Source organism: Oncorhynchus tshawytscha, linkage group LG08 (assembly GCF_018296145.1).
Source record: "Oncorhynchus tshawytscha isolate Ot180627B linkage group LG08, Otsh_v2.0, whole genome shotgun sequence".
NCBI classification, from domain to species: domain Eukaryota; kingdom Metazoa; phylum Chordata; class Actinopteri; order Salmoniformes; family Salmonidae; genus Oncorhynchus; species Oncorhynchus tshawytscha.
The window spans coordinates 64,350,244-64,365,464 of record NC_056436.1 but is presented as its reverse complement, the minus strand read 5'-3'; the positions used below and the strand labels follow the sequence as shown (position 1 = coordinate 64,365,464).

Here is a 15,221-nt window from a genome sequence, read left to right as displayed (position 1 = left end):
CCTTCCATATGTGTCCCTTTCATTACATATCTGTCTCATTCCTTCCATATCTGTCTCGTTCCTTCCTTATCTGTCTCATTCCTTCCATATCTGTCTCGTTCCTTCCATATGTGTCCCTTTCATTACATATCTGTCTCATTCCTTCCATATCTGTCTCGTTCCTTCCATATCTGTCTCGTTCCTTCCTTATCTGTCTCGTTCCTTCCATATCTGTCTCATTCCTTCCATATGTGTCCCTTTCATTACATATCTGTCTCGTTCCTTCCATATCTGTCTCGTTCCTTCCTTATCTGTCTCGTTCCTTCCATATCTGTCTCATTCCTTCCATATGTGTCCCTTTCATTACATATCTGTCTTGTTTCTTACATACAGTGCATTCAGAAACTATTCAGACCCCTTGACGCTTTCCACATTTTGTTACGTTACAGCTTTAAGGAAGGAACAAGACAGATAGAGATGTAAATGTGATATTTCAGTTGATTTAACTTATGCATTTTCAAATATTTCTACAATCCTGTTTTTGCTTTGTCATTATGGGGTATTGTGTGTAGATTGATGATGGACAAAAACAAACATTTTGAATATCTGTCTTGTTCCTTACATATCTATCTTGTCATATCAACGATGTATGCTACACTTTTAGAAAAAAAGGTTCCAGGTATAACCTTTTTTGGTTCCAGGTAAAATTATTTTGGGTTCCATGAAGAACCCTTTGTGGAAAGGGTTCTACCTGGAACCAAAAAGGGTTATCCTTTAAAAAATGTATTTTATATACAGTATATACAGTTGAATTCGGAAGTTTGCATACACCTTAGCCAAATTCATTTCAACTCAGTTTTTCACAATTCCTGACATTTAATAATTCCTGACATTTCACAATTCCTGACATTAATAACAATTCCCTGTTTTAGGTCAGTTAGGATCACCACTTTATTTTAAGAATGTGAAATGTCAGAATAATAGTAGAGAGAATGATTTATTTCAGCTTTTATTTCTTTCATCACATTCTCAGTGGGTCAGAAGTTTACATACACTCAATTAGTATTTGGCAGCATTGCCTTTACATTGTTTAACTTGGGTCAAACGTTTCGGGTAGCCTTCCCACAATAAATTGGGTGAATTTTGGCCCATTCCTCCTGACAGAGCTGGTGTAACTGAATCAGGTTTGTCGGCCTCCTTGTTGCACACACTTTTTCAGTTCTGCCCACAAATCTTCTATAGGATTGAGGTCAGGGCTTTGTGATGGCCACTCCAATACCTTGACTTCGCTGTCCTTAAGCCATTTTGCCACAACTTTGGAAGTATGCTTGGGGTCATTGTCCATTTGGAAGACCCATTTGCGACCAAGCTTTAACTTCCTGACTGATGTCTTGAGATGTTGCTTCAATATATATCCACATAATTTTCTTTCCTCATGATGTCATCTACTTTGTGAAGTGCATCGGTCCCTCCTGCAGCAAAGCACCCCCACAACATGATGCTGCCACCCCCGTGCTTCGGCTTGCACGCCTCCTCCTTTTTCCTCCAAACATAACGATGGTCATTATGGTCAAACAGTCAAAACAGGCCTTTCAGGTTATTTCGATATAATACTCATTTTAATATGGATATAGATACCTTTGTACCTGTTTCCTCCAGCATCTTCACAAGGTCCTTTGCTGTTATTCTGGGATTGATTTGCATTTTTCGCACCAGAGTACGTTCATCTCTAGGAGACAGAACGCGTCTCCTTCCTGAGCGGTATGACGGCTGCGTGGTCCCATTGTGTTTATACTTGCGTACTGTTGATTGCACAGATAAACGTGGTACCTTCAGGCATTGGGAATTTGCTCCCAAGGATGAACCAGACTTGTGGAGGTCTTGGCTGATTTCTTTTGATTTTCCCATGATGTCAAGCAAAGAGGCACTGAGTTTGAAGGTAGGCCTTGAAATACATCCACAGGTACACCTCCAATTGACTCAAATGATGTCAATGAGCCTGTCAGAAGCTTCTAAAGCCATGACATCATTTTCTGGAATTTTCCAAGCTGTTTAAAGGCACAGTCAACTTAGTGTATGTAAACTTCTGACCCTCTGGAATTGTGATGCATTGAATTATAAGTGAAATAATATGTCTGTGTCCTAAGCGACTTGCCAAAACAATAGTTTGTTAATTAACAAGAAATTTGTGGAGTGGTTGAAAACTAGTTTTAATGACTCCAACCTAAGTGTATGTCAACTTCTGAATTCAACTGTATATATAGGAACCGAAATGAGTTCTTCAAAGGATTCTCCTATTGGGGCAGCTGAAGAACCCTTTTAGATAACACCTTTTTTCTAAGAGTGTAGGGCTAGTGGTAACGTCGGATTACAGTTATACTTGTTAAATATAGTATCCTAGCTTGACCTTATTAGAGCTGTGCTACGGAGGTGTGTTATCCTATCTGGGTCTTTCCATCTCTGATGTTTTCTGATGCATGTTATCTCTGTGACAGTGTGTGTGTGTCTCTTCTCTGTAACAGTCTGACAGGGTCTTAGTGACATGGGGCTGATGACAGCCAGCTCCGACAGAAGCTTTTGATGGCTTTTTCTCTCTGGTGAATGTGTCATTCCTTCTCCTCCGCCCCCATCCTTCCATCCCTTACTCCGGCTCCCTGCAGCAATGTTGTCTTACTCTTCTCGCTTCCTGCCACTCTCCCTCTCTCCCTTGCTCATTTTTTCTGTCCCTTCCTGTCTTTTCCTGCCTTCCTGTCTCCCAAACCCTTTCTCGTCTTCCTTTCTCTGTCATATCTCTCCGTATCTCTCTCTCCACATCTCCCTCTGTCTCTCTCTCTCTCCATATCTCACTCTGTCTCCTCCTGTCTCCCTCTCTCTTTCTCTCTCTCTCCCGGTCTCTCTCTCTCCATATCTCCCTCTGTCTCTCTCTCTCCCCCTCTCTCGTTCTCTCTCTCTCTCCATATCTCCCTCTGTCTCTCTCTCTCTCCCTCTCTCTCTAGCTCTCTCTCCATATCTCGCTCTGTCTCCTCCTGTCTCCCTCTCTCTTTCTCTCTCTCTTCCGCTCTCTCTCTCTCCATATCTCGCTCTCTCTCTCCATGTCTCCCTCTGTCTCTCTCTCTCTCCCCCCTCTCTCTTTCTCTCTCTCTCCCCCTCTCTCTCTCTCTCCATATCTCCCTCTGTCTCTCTCTCCCCCTCTCTTTCTGTCATCCTCTCCTTCTTGTCCCCAATTCCACTCCTCCCTCTCTGTTTTTGCTCCCCCCTCCTCCTCATTCCACATTTCTTTCTGGTTTTATCACTTCTTCGTTCTTTTCTCCCACACACTCTGATTCATAATCTACATCTTTCTCCTCACTCTCAACCCAACCCTTGCACATCCCTGGTTTTGCTCTCATCCTCCTTTCCTTCCCTCCCTTCCATCCTCTCTAACATTCCTTCTCTCACCAACGCTCATACAGAGTATTGCAGAGTGTGAGAGTGCCTATTAACCAAGACATCCTGTGACGACAGCCTCAGTTGACTATCTACTACAGTGTTTTTTTTCATTGTGTGTTGATAGCAGACTCTTTTTGTCCATGGGGATGAGCAGACAAACGGCACTCTAATGCATTTCGCACGGACTGTGTCATGACATTAGCGTAATATTTAGTGTGATGGTGTGTGTGGGTCTGCTTTTCTGAGTCATTGAATTTGTGTCGGCCAGTTTCTGCCTCTTTTTAATAATGGATGTGTTTCCTTTGCACTTCCTAAGAATATGTGGAGATGTCACTCTGTCTGTCAGTGTTGGACTTAGAGAGCCAATGGTTATGTACATTAGCAGTAACACTGCTTAACATTTCCCAGTGATTATGTACATTAGCAGTATCACTGCTTAACATTTCCCAGTGATTATGTACATTAGCAGTAACACTGCTTAACATTTCCCAGTGATTATGTACATTAGCAGTAACACTGCTTAACATTTCCCAGTGATTATGTACATTAGCAGTAACACTGCTTAACATTTCCCAGTGATTATGTACATTAGCAGTAACACTGCTTAACATTTCCCAGTGATTATGTACATTAGCAGTAACACTGCTTAACATTTCCCAGTGATTATGTACATTAGCAGTAACACTGCTTAACATTTCCCAGTGATTATGTACATTAGCAGTAACACTGCTTAACATTTCCCAGTGATTATGTACATTAGCAGTAACACTGCTTAACATTTCCCAGTGATTATGTACATTAGCAGTAACACTGCTTAACATTTCCCAGTGATTATGTACATTAGCAGTAACACTGCTTAACATTTCCCAGTGATTATGTACATTAGCAGTATCACTGCTTAACATTTCCCAGTGATTATGTACATTAGCAGTAACACTGCTTAACATTTCCCAGTGATTATGTACATTAGCAGTAACACTGCTTAACATTTCCCAGTGATTATGTACATTAGCAGTAACACTGCTTAACATTTCCCAGTGATTATGTACATTAGCAGTAACACTGCTTAACATTTCCCAGTGATTATGTACATTAGCAGTAACACTGCTTAACATTTCCCAGTGATTATGTACATTAGCAGTAACACTGCTTAACATTTCCCAGTGATTATGTACATTAGCAGTAACACTGCTTAACATTTCCCAGTGATTATGTACATTAGCAGTAACACTGCTTAACATTTCCCAGTGGTTATGTACATTAGCAGTAACACTGCTTAACATTTCCCAGTGATTATGTACATTAGCAGTAACACTGCTTAACATTTCCCAGTGATTATGTACATTAGCAGTAACACTGCTTAACATTTCCCAGTGATTATGTACATTAGCAGTAACACTGCTTAACATTTCCCAGTGATTATGTACATTAGCAGTAACACTGCTTAACATTTCCCAGTGATTATGTACATTAGCAGTAACACTGCTTAACATTTCCCAGTGATTATGTACATTAGCAGTAACACTGCTTAACATTTCCCAGTGATTATGTACATTAGCAGTAACACTGCTTAACATTTCCCAGTGATTATGTACATTAGCAGTAACACTGCTTAACATTTCCCAGTGATTATGTACATTAGCAGTATCACTGCTTAACATTTCCCAGTGATTATGTACATTAGCAGTAACACTGCTTAACATTTCCCAGTGATTATGTACATTAGCAGTAACACTGCTTAACATTTCCCAGTGGTTATGTACATTAGCAGTAACACTGCTTAACATTTCCCAGTGATTATGTACATTAGCAGTAACACTGCTTAACATTTCCCAGTGGTTATGTACATTAGCAGTAACACTGCTTAACATTTCCCAGTGATTATGTACATTAGCAGTAACACTGCTTAACATTTCCCAGTGATTATGTACATTAGCAGTAACACTGCTTAACATTTCCCAGTGATTATGTACATTAGCAGTAACACTGCTTAACATTTCCCAGTGGTTATGTACATTAGCAGTAACACTGCTTAACATTTCCCAGTGATTATGTACATTAGCAGTAACACTGCTTAACATTTCCCAGTGGTTATGTACATTAGCAGTAACACTGCTTAACATTTCCCAGTGATTATGTACATTAGCAGTAACACTCTTAACATTTCCCAATGGTTATGTACATTAGCAGTAACACTGCTTAACATTTCCCAGTGGTTATGTACATTAGCAGTAACACTGCTTAACATTTCCCAGTGGTTATGTACATTAGCAGTAACACTACTTAACATTTCCCAATGGTTATGTACATTAGCAGTAACACTGCTTAACATTTCCCAGTGGTTATGTACATTAGCAGTAACACTGCTTAACATTTCCCAGTGGTTATGTACATTAGCAGTAACACTGCTTAACATTTCCCAGTGGTTATGTACATTAGCAGTAACACTACTTAACATTTCCCAGTGGTTATGTGCAGTAACACTGCTTAACATTTCCCAATGGTTATGTACATTAGCAGTAACACTGCTTAACATTTCCCAGTGGTTATGTACATTAGCAGTAACACTACTTAACATTTCCCAATGGTTATGTACATTAGCAGTAACACTGCTTAACATTTCCCAGTGATTATGTACATTAGCAGTAACACTGCTTAACATTTCCCAGTGATTATGTACATTAGCAGTAACACTGCTTAACATTTCCCAGTGATTATGTACATTAGCAGTAACACTGCTTAACATTTCCCAGTGATTATGTACATTAGCAGTAACACTGCTTAACATTTCCCAGTGGTTATGTACATTAGCAGTAACACTGCTTAACATTTCCCAGTGATTATGTACATTAGCAGTAACACTGCTTAACATTTCCCAGTGATTATGTACATTAGCAGGCTTAACATTTCCCAGTGATTATGTACATTAGCAGTAACACTGCTTAACATTTCCCAGTGATTATGTACATTAGCAGTAACACTGCTTAACATTTCCCAGTGATTATGTACATTAGCAGTAACACTGCTTAACATTTCCCAGTGATTATGTACATTAGCAGTAACACTGTTTAACATTTCCCAGTGATTATGTACATTAGCAGTATCACTGTTTAACATTTCCCAGTGATTATGTACATTAGCAGTAACACTGCTTAACATTTCCCAGTGATTATGTACATTAGCAGTAACACTGCTTAACATTTCCCAGTGGTTATGTACATTAGCAGTAACACTGCTTAACATTTCCCAGTGATTATGTACATTAGCAGTAACACTGCTTAACATTTCCCAGTGGTTATGTACATTAGCAGTAACACTGCTTAACATTTCCCAGTGATTATGACATTAGCAGTAACACTGCTTAACATTTCCCAGTGATTATGTACATTAGCAGTAACACTGCTTAACATTTCCCAGTGATTATGTACATTAGCAGTAACACTGCTTAACATTTCCCAGTGGTTATGTACATTAGCAGTAACACTGCTTAACATTTCCCAGTGATTATGTACATTAGCAGTAACACTGCTTAACATTTCCCAGTGATTATGTACATTAGCAGTAACACTGCTTAACATTTCCCAGTGATTATGTACATTAGCAGTAACACTGCTTAACATTTCCCAGTGATTATGTACATTAGCAGTAACACTGCTTAACATTTCCCAGTGATTATGTACATTAGCAGTAACACTGCTTAACATTTCCCAGTGATTATGTACATTAGCAGTAACACTGCTTAACATTTTATTACATTTCCCAGTGATTATGTACATTAGCAGTAACACTACTTAACATTTCCCAGTGATTATGTACATTAGCAGTAACACTGCTTAACATTTCCCAGTGATTATGTACATTAGCAGTATCACTGCTTAACATTTCCCAGTGATTATGTACATTAGCAGTAACACTGCTTAACATTTCCCAGTGATTATGTACATTAGCAGTAACACTGCTTAACATTTCCCAGTGATTATGTACATTAGCAGTAACACTGCTTAACATTTCCCAGTGATTATGTACATTAGCAGTAACACTGCTTAACATTTCCCAGTGGTTATGTACATTAGCAGTAACACTGCTTAACATTTCCCAGTGATTATGTACATTAGCAGTAACACTGCTTAACATTTCCCAGTGATTATGTACATTAGCAGTAACACTGCTTAACATTTCCCAGTGATTATGTACATTAGCAGTAACACTGCTTAACATTTCCCAGTGGTTATGTACATTAGCAGTAACACTGCTTAACATTTCCCAGTGATTATGTACATTAGCAGTAACACTGCTTAACATTTCCCAGTGGTTAAAGTAACACATTAGCAGTAACACTGCTTAACATTTCCCAGTGATTATGTACATTAGCAGTAACACTGCTTAACATTTCCCAATGGTTATGTACATTAGCAGTAACACTGCTTAACATTTCCCAGTGGTTATGTACATTAGCAGTAACACTGCTTAACATTTCCCAGTGGTTATGTACATTAGCAGTAACACTACTTAACATTTCCCAATGATTATGTACATTAGCAGTAACACTGCTTAACATTTCCCAGTGGTTATGTACATTAGCAGTAACACTGCTTAACATTTCCCAGTGGTTATGTACATTAGCAGTAACACTGCTTAACATTTCCCAGTGGTTATGTACATTAGCAGTAACACTACTTAACATTTCCCAGTGGTTATGTACATTAGCAGTAACACTGCTTAACATTTCCCAATGGTTATGTACATTAGCAGTAACACTGCTTAACATTTCCCAGTGGTTATGTACATTAGCAGTAACACTACTTAACATTTCCCAATGGTTATGCATTGCAGTAACACTGCTTAACATTTCCCAGTGATTATGTACATTAGCAGTAACACTGCTTAACATTTCCCAGTGATTATGTACATTAGCAGTAACACTGCTTAACATTTCCCAGTGATTATGTACATTAGCAGTAACACTGCTTAACATTTCCCAGTGATTATGTACATTAGCAGTAACACTGCTTAACATTTCCCAGTGATTATTATGTACATTAGCAGTAACACTGCTTAACATTTCCCAGTGATTATGTACATTAGCAGTAACACTGCTTAACATTTCCCAGTGATTATGTACATTAGCAGTAACACTGCTTAACATTTCCCAGTGATTATGTACATTAGCAGTAACACTGTTTAACATTTCCCAGTGATTATGTACATTAGCAGTAACACTGCTTAACATTTCCCAGTGATTATGTACATTAGCAGTAACACTGCTTAACATTTCCCAGTGATTATGTACATTAGCAGTAACACTGTTTAACATTTCCCAGTGATTATGTACATTAGCAGTAACACTGTTTAACATTTCCCAGTGATTATGTACATTAGCAGTATCACTGTTTAACATTTCCCAGTGATTATGTACATTAGCAGTAACACTGCTTAACATTTCCCAGTGATTATGTACATTAGCAGTAACACTGCTTAACATTTCCCAGTGATTTATTGGTGTGAGTGAAGGGTGACCCGAAGGCATGCAAAGTGAAGGTTTAGTTACAGTATGTCAATTTGTGTCACCCTGTCCTGAAGTCGCAAAGTTGCTTTAGTCAAATGGAATTTAGAATGCAGTATCTTATCTCCACTGGTTGTGAGTGGGTGGAATGCTGTGTAAATCTATTGGTGTGTGTGTAATATGGGTGTGTGTGATCCATATACCTGCTCAGTGTTGTGATGTCAGAATAGTGGTTCTGCTTCATAGAGAGCGTTCCTCACTCATAAGTGGCCAATGAGAGGCAGCTGGTCGCTGGGGGACGAAACAGATTTGGCTAACTCAGATTATGCAAACGAGAGTCTCATATGGAAGGATTGCAGGGATCAGTTTGAGTAGAACGAGAGAGAGAGGGAAGAGAACAGGAGAGGTGGGAGAGAGAGGGGGAGAGGGGGATGGGGGAGAGGGGGAAAGGGATAGAGGGAATAGAACAGGAGAGGGTGGGGGGAAAGGGACAGAGGGAAGAGAACAGGAGAGGGTGGGGGGAAAAGGGACAGAGGGAAGAGAACAGGAGAGGGAGAGGTGAGAGGGGGATGGGGGAGAGGGGGAAAGGGATAGAGGGAAGAGAACAGGAGAGGGTGGAGGGGAAAGGGACAGAGGGAAGAGAACAGGAGGGGCAGAGGGGGAGAGGGAGAGGGGGAGAGGGGGAAAGGGATAGAGGGAAGAGGGAGAGAGGTGAGAAAGGGAGAGAGGGAAGGGAGAGAAAAATAGAGAAAGAGTCTGGATTATATACTCAATAATAAAATGGTGATATGACTCCAGGAGTGTTTGCTTTCTCATGGTCAGTGAGGTTCTGGAAACAACACCATAAGGACAATATAAGAGAATACAAGATGTTTACAGAGGGGAAAAGGAATGTCACAATGACCAAAACTGTCTGTCTCCCTCTACTGGTAGATAGTGATTACTACAAGTAGATTTGACTAGATTCATAGTGGCATGTATTTTATTGATAATAATAATAACTATTGGTTGGTCTACATGAGGGACAATGACTTGTGTCATTGTTGGGTATTGTTGAACGGATATAACGACCGTTTATCAAAGTTACTAACAGGCAAGTTAAGAACAGCTACATTATGCTGTACAGTGAAAAATGCCCTCATTCACACACACACACACACGCACACGGCCGTGTGTGTTGATGAATGAGTGAGAGTCACTTGCATAAAGCGACGGACAGGGGGAGAGAAAGAGGAGAGAGGCAGGTAGAATGATAGTGAATGCAGTCAGTGAGAGGGGATACAGAGGTAGGGACAAAGGGGAATGAGTGAGACAGAGAGCAGGACAGGATAAGTATAGACAGAGGAGTACAGGGGGTAAAGAAAGAGACAAAAATCAAAAGAGAGAGAGAGCGAAATAAAGATAGATGTATAATGAGGAGGGAGAAGATGATTGGAGCAGTCTCCATTCTATAACTATTAGAGTACTTATCTGTGTGGGTTAAACTAGTGCACCTTCTGGGGGTTATCCACATTAAGGCTGAGTAGTTACCACTGGGGGTATCCACGTTGAGGCTGAGTAGTTACCACTGGGGGTTATCCACATTAAGGCTGAGTAGTTACCACTGGGGGTTATCCACATTGAGGCTGAGTAGTTACCATTGGGGGTTATCCACATTGAGGCTGAGTAGTTACCATTGGGGGTTATCCACATTAAGGCTGAGTAGTTACCACTGGGGTTACTGGGGGTTACGTCCACGTTGAGGCTGAGTAGTTACCACTGGGGGTAATCCACGTTGAGGCGGAGTAGTTACCACTGGGGGTTATCCACATTGAGGCTGAGTAGTTACCACTGGGGATTATCCACGTTGAGGCTGAGTAGTTACCATTGGGGTTTATCCACATTAAGGCTGAGTAGTTACCACTGGGGGTTATCCACGTTGAGGCTGATTAGTTACCACTGGGGGTTATCCACATTAAGGCTGAGTAGTTACCATTGGGGGTTATCCACATTGAGGCTGAGTAGTTACCACTGGGGATTATCCACGTTGAGGCTGAGTAGTTACCATTGGGGGTTATCCACATTAAGGCTGAGTAGTTACCACTGGGGATTATCCACATTAAGGCTGAGTAGTTACCACTGGGGTTTATCCACATTAAGGCTGAGTAGTTACCACTGGGGGTTATCCACGTTGAGGCTGAGTAGTTACCACTGGGGGTTATCCACGTTGAGGCTGAGTAGTTACCACTGGGGGTTATCCACATTAAGGCTGATTAGTTACCATTGGGGTATATCCACATTAAGGCTGAGTTCTTACCACTGGGGGTTAGCCACATTAAGGCTGATTAGTTACCACTGGGGGTTATCCACATTAAGGCTGAGTTAGTTACCACTGGGGGTTATCCACATTAAGGCTGAGTAGTTACCACTGGGGGTTATCCACTTTAAGGCTGAGTAGTTACCACTGGGGGTTATCCACATTAAGGCTGAGTAGTTACCATTGGGGTATATCCACATTGAGCCTGAGTAGTTACCACTGGGGGTTATCCACATTAAGGCTTGAGTAGTTACCACTGGGGGTTATCCACATTAAGGCTGAGTAGTTACCACTGGGGGTTATCCACATTGAGGCTGAGTAGTTACCACTGGGGGTTATCCACATTGAGGCTGAGTAGTTACCACTGGGGTTATCCACGTTGAGGCTGAGTAGTTACCACTGGGGGTTATCCACGTTGAGGCTGAGTAGTTACCATTAGGGGTTATCCACATTAAGGCTGAGTAGTTACCACTGGGGGTTATCCACGTTGATGCTGATTAGTTACCACTGGGGGTTATCCACATTAAGGCTGAGTAGTTACCATTGGGGGTTATCCACATTGAGGCTGAGTAGTTACCATTGGGGGTTATCCACGTTGAGGCTGAGTAGTTACCACTGGGGTTATCCACATTAAGGCTGAGTAGTTACCACTGGGGTTTATCCACATTAAGGCTGAGTAGTTACCACTGGGGGTTATCCACGTTGAGGCTGAGTAGTTACCACTGGGGTTATCCACGTTGAGGCTGAGTAGTTACCACTGGGGGTTATCCACATTAAGGCTGATTAGTTACCATTAGGGTATATCCACATTAAGGCTGAGTTCTTACCACTGGGGGTTATCCACATTAAGGCTGATTAGTTACCACTGGGGGTTATCCACGTTGAGGCTGAGTAGTTACCACTGGGGGTTAGCCACATTAAGGCTGATTAGTTACCACTGGGGGTTATCCACATTAAGGCTGAGTAGTTACCACTGGGGTTATCCACATTAAGGCTGAGTAGTTACCATTGGGGTATATCCACATTGAGCCTGAGTAGTTACCACTGGGGTTATCCACATTAAGGCTTGAGTAGTTACCACTGGGGGTTATCCACGTTGAGGCTGAGTAGTTACCACTGGGGGTTATCCACGTTGAGGCTGAGTAGTTACCATTAGGGGTTATCCACATTAAGGCTGAGTAGTTACCACTGGGGGTTATCCACATTAAGGCTGAGTAGTTACCACTGGGGGTTATCCACATTGAGGCTGATTAGTTACCACTGGGGTTATCCACGTTGAGGCTGAGTTAGTTACCATTACTGGGGGTTATCCACATTAAGGCTGAGTAGTTACCACTGGGGTTATCCACATTAAGGCTGAGTAGTTACCACTGGGGGTTATCCACGTTGAGGCTGAGTAGTTACCACTGGGGGTTATCCACGTTGAGGCTGAGTAGTTACCATTAGGGGTTATCCACATTAAGGCTGAGTAGTTACCACTGGGGGTTATCCACGTTGAGGCTGAGTAGTTACCACTGGGGGTTATCCACGTTGAGGCTGAGTAGTTACCATTGGGGGTTATCCACATTAAGGCTGAGTAGTTACCACTGGGGGTTATCCACATTAAGGCTGAGTAGTTACCACTGGGGGTTATCCACGTTGAGGCTGAGTAGTTACCACGGGGGTTATCCACATTAAGGCTGAGTAGTTACCACTGGGGGTTAGCCACATTGAGGCTGAGTAGTTACCACTGGGGGTTATCCACTTTAAGGCTGAGTAGTTACCATTGGGGGTTATCCACATTGAGGCTGAGTAGTTACCACTGGGGTTATCCACATTAAGGCTGAGTAGTTACCACTGGGGGTTATCCACATTAAGGCTGAGTAGTTACCACTGGGGGTTATCCACATTAAGGCTGGTAGTTACCACTGGGGGTTATCCACATTAAGGCTGAGTAGTTACCACTGGGGTTATCCACATTAAGGCTGAGTAGTTACCACTGGGGGTTATCCACATTAAGGCTGAGTAGTTACCACTGGGGGTTATCCACATTGAGGCTGAGTAGTTACCACTGGGGGTTATCCACATTAAGGCTGAGTAGTTACCACTGGGGTTATCCACATTAAGGCTGAGTAGTTACCACTGGGGGTTATCCACATTAAGGCTGAGTAGTTACCACTGGGGGTTATCCACATTAAGGCTGAGTAGTTACCACTGGGGTTATCCACATTGAGGCTGAGTAGTTACCACTGGGGGTTATCCACATTAAGGCTGAGTAGTTACCACTGGGGGTTATCCACATTAAGGCTGAGTAGTTACCACTGGGGGTTATCCACATTAAGGCTGAGTAGTTACCACTGGGGGTTATCCACATTAAGGCTGAGTAGTTACCACTGGGGTTAGCCACATTGAGGCTGAGTAGTTACCACTGAGGGTTATCCACTTTAAGGCTGAGTAGTTACCATTGGGGGTTATCCACATTGAGGCTGAGTAGTTACCACTGGGGGTTATCCACATTAAGGCTGAGTAGTTACCACTGGGGGTTATCCACATTAAGGCTGAGTAGTTACCACTGAGGGTTATCCACATTAAGGCTGAGTAGTTACCACTGGGGGTTATCCACATTAAGGCTGAGTAGTTACCACTGGGGGTTATCCACATTAAGGCTGAGTAGTTACCACTGGGGTTATCCACATTAAGGCTGAGTAGTTACCACTGGGGGTTATCCACATTGAGGCTGAGTAGTTACCACTGGGGTTATCCACATTAAGGCTGAGTAGTTACCACTGGGGGTTATCCACATTAAGGCTGAGTAGTTACCACTGGGGGTTATCCACATTAAGGCTGAGTAGTTACCACTGGGGGTAATCCACATTAAGGCTGAGTAGTTACCACTGGGGTTATCCATTAAGGCTGAGTAGTTACCACTGGGGGTTATCCACATTAAGGCTGAGTAGTTACCACTGGGGGTTATCCACATTAAGGCTGAGTAGTTACCACTGGGGTTATCCACATTAAGGCTGAGTAGTTACCACTGGGGGGTAATCCACATTAAGGCTGAGTAGTTACCACTGGGGGTTATCCACATTAAGGCTGAGTAGTTACCACTGGGGGTTATCCACATTAAGGCTGAGTAGTTACCACTGGGGGTTATCCACATTAAGGCTGAGTAGTTACCACTGGGGTTATCCACATTAAGGCTGAGTAGTTACCACTGGGGTTATCCACATTAAGGCTGAGTAGTTACCACTGGGGGTTATCCACATTAAGGCTGAGTAGTTACCACTGGGGGTTATCCACATTAAGGCTGAGTAGTTACCACTGGGGGTTATCCACATTAAGGCTGAGTAGTTACCACTGAGGGTTATCCACGTTGAGGCTGAGTAGTTACCACTGAGGGTTATCCACATTGAGGCTGAGTAGTTACCACTGAGGGTTATCCACATTGAGGCTGAGTAGTTACCACTGAGGGTTATCCACGTTGAGGCTGAGTAACCACTGGGGGTTATCCACGTTGAGGCTGAGTAACCACTGGGGGTTATCCACGTTGAGGCTGAGTAACCACTGGGGGTTAGCCAGGATTTTCAACCCAGATAGTGACCTGGCATGTTACCACTGCTGAGCGTAAAGGGTCTCTCCGATTCTCTGCATAGTGAAACTGTTCCATTTGAATGAAGATTGCCATGAGTATTGAGAGAGAGGAGGGAAAGTGTACTACCATTACCTGTGTTTAAGGCTGGTTTTGTATGACTGTTCATTCTTAGAAAAAAAGGTTCCAAAAGGGTTCTACGGCTGTCCCCATAGGAGAACCCTTTTTGGTTCCAGGTAATCTAAAAGGCTTCTACCTGGAACCAAAAGAGGTTCTTCAAAGGGTTCTCCTATGGGGACAGCCGGAAAACCATTTTAGAGTCTAGATAGCACCTTTTTTTCTAAGAGTGTACAGTATCATTGAACAGTGACTCGGGCAGGTGACTGAGGTGGAGGAACACAGGGATTTCTACAATGACCTCTCTCTCACTCTCTCTCTGAGATCCA

General features: G+C 42.2%; 1 protein-coding gene across 3 annotated transcripts in view; it reads left to right on the top strand.

Annotated features, from left to right (window-relative positions):
- The window catches only part of LOC112236180 (Kv channel-interacting protein 1), a 62,306-nt gene that overhangs the window by 41,579 nt on the left and 5,506 nt on the right, over positions 1–15,221 (top strand). The gene's annotated exons all lie outside the window — the stretch shown is intronic.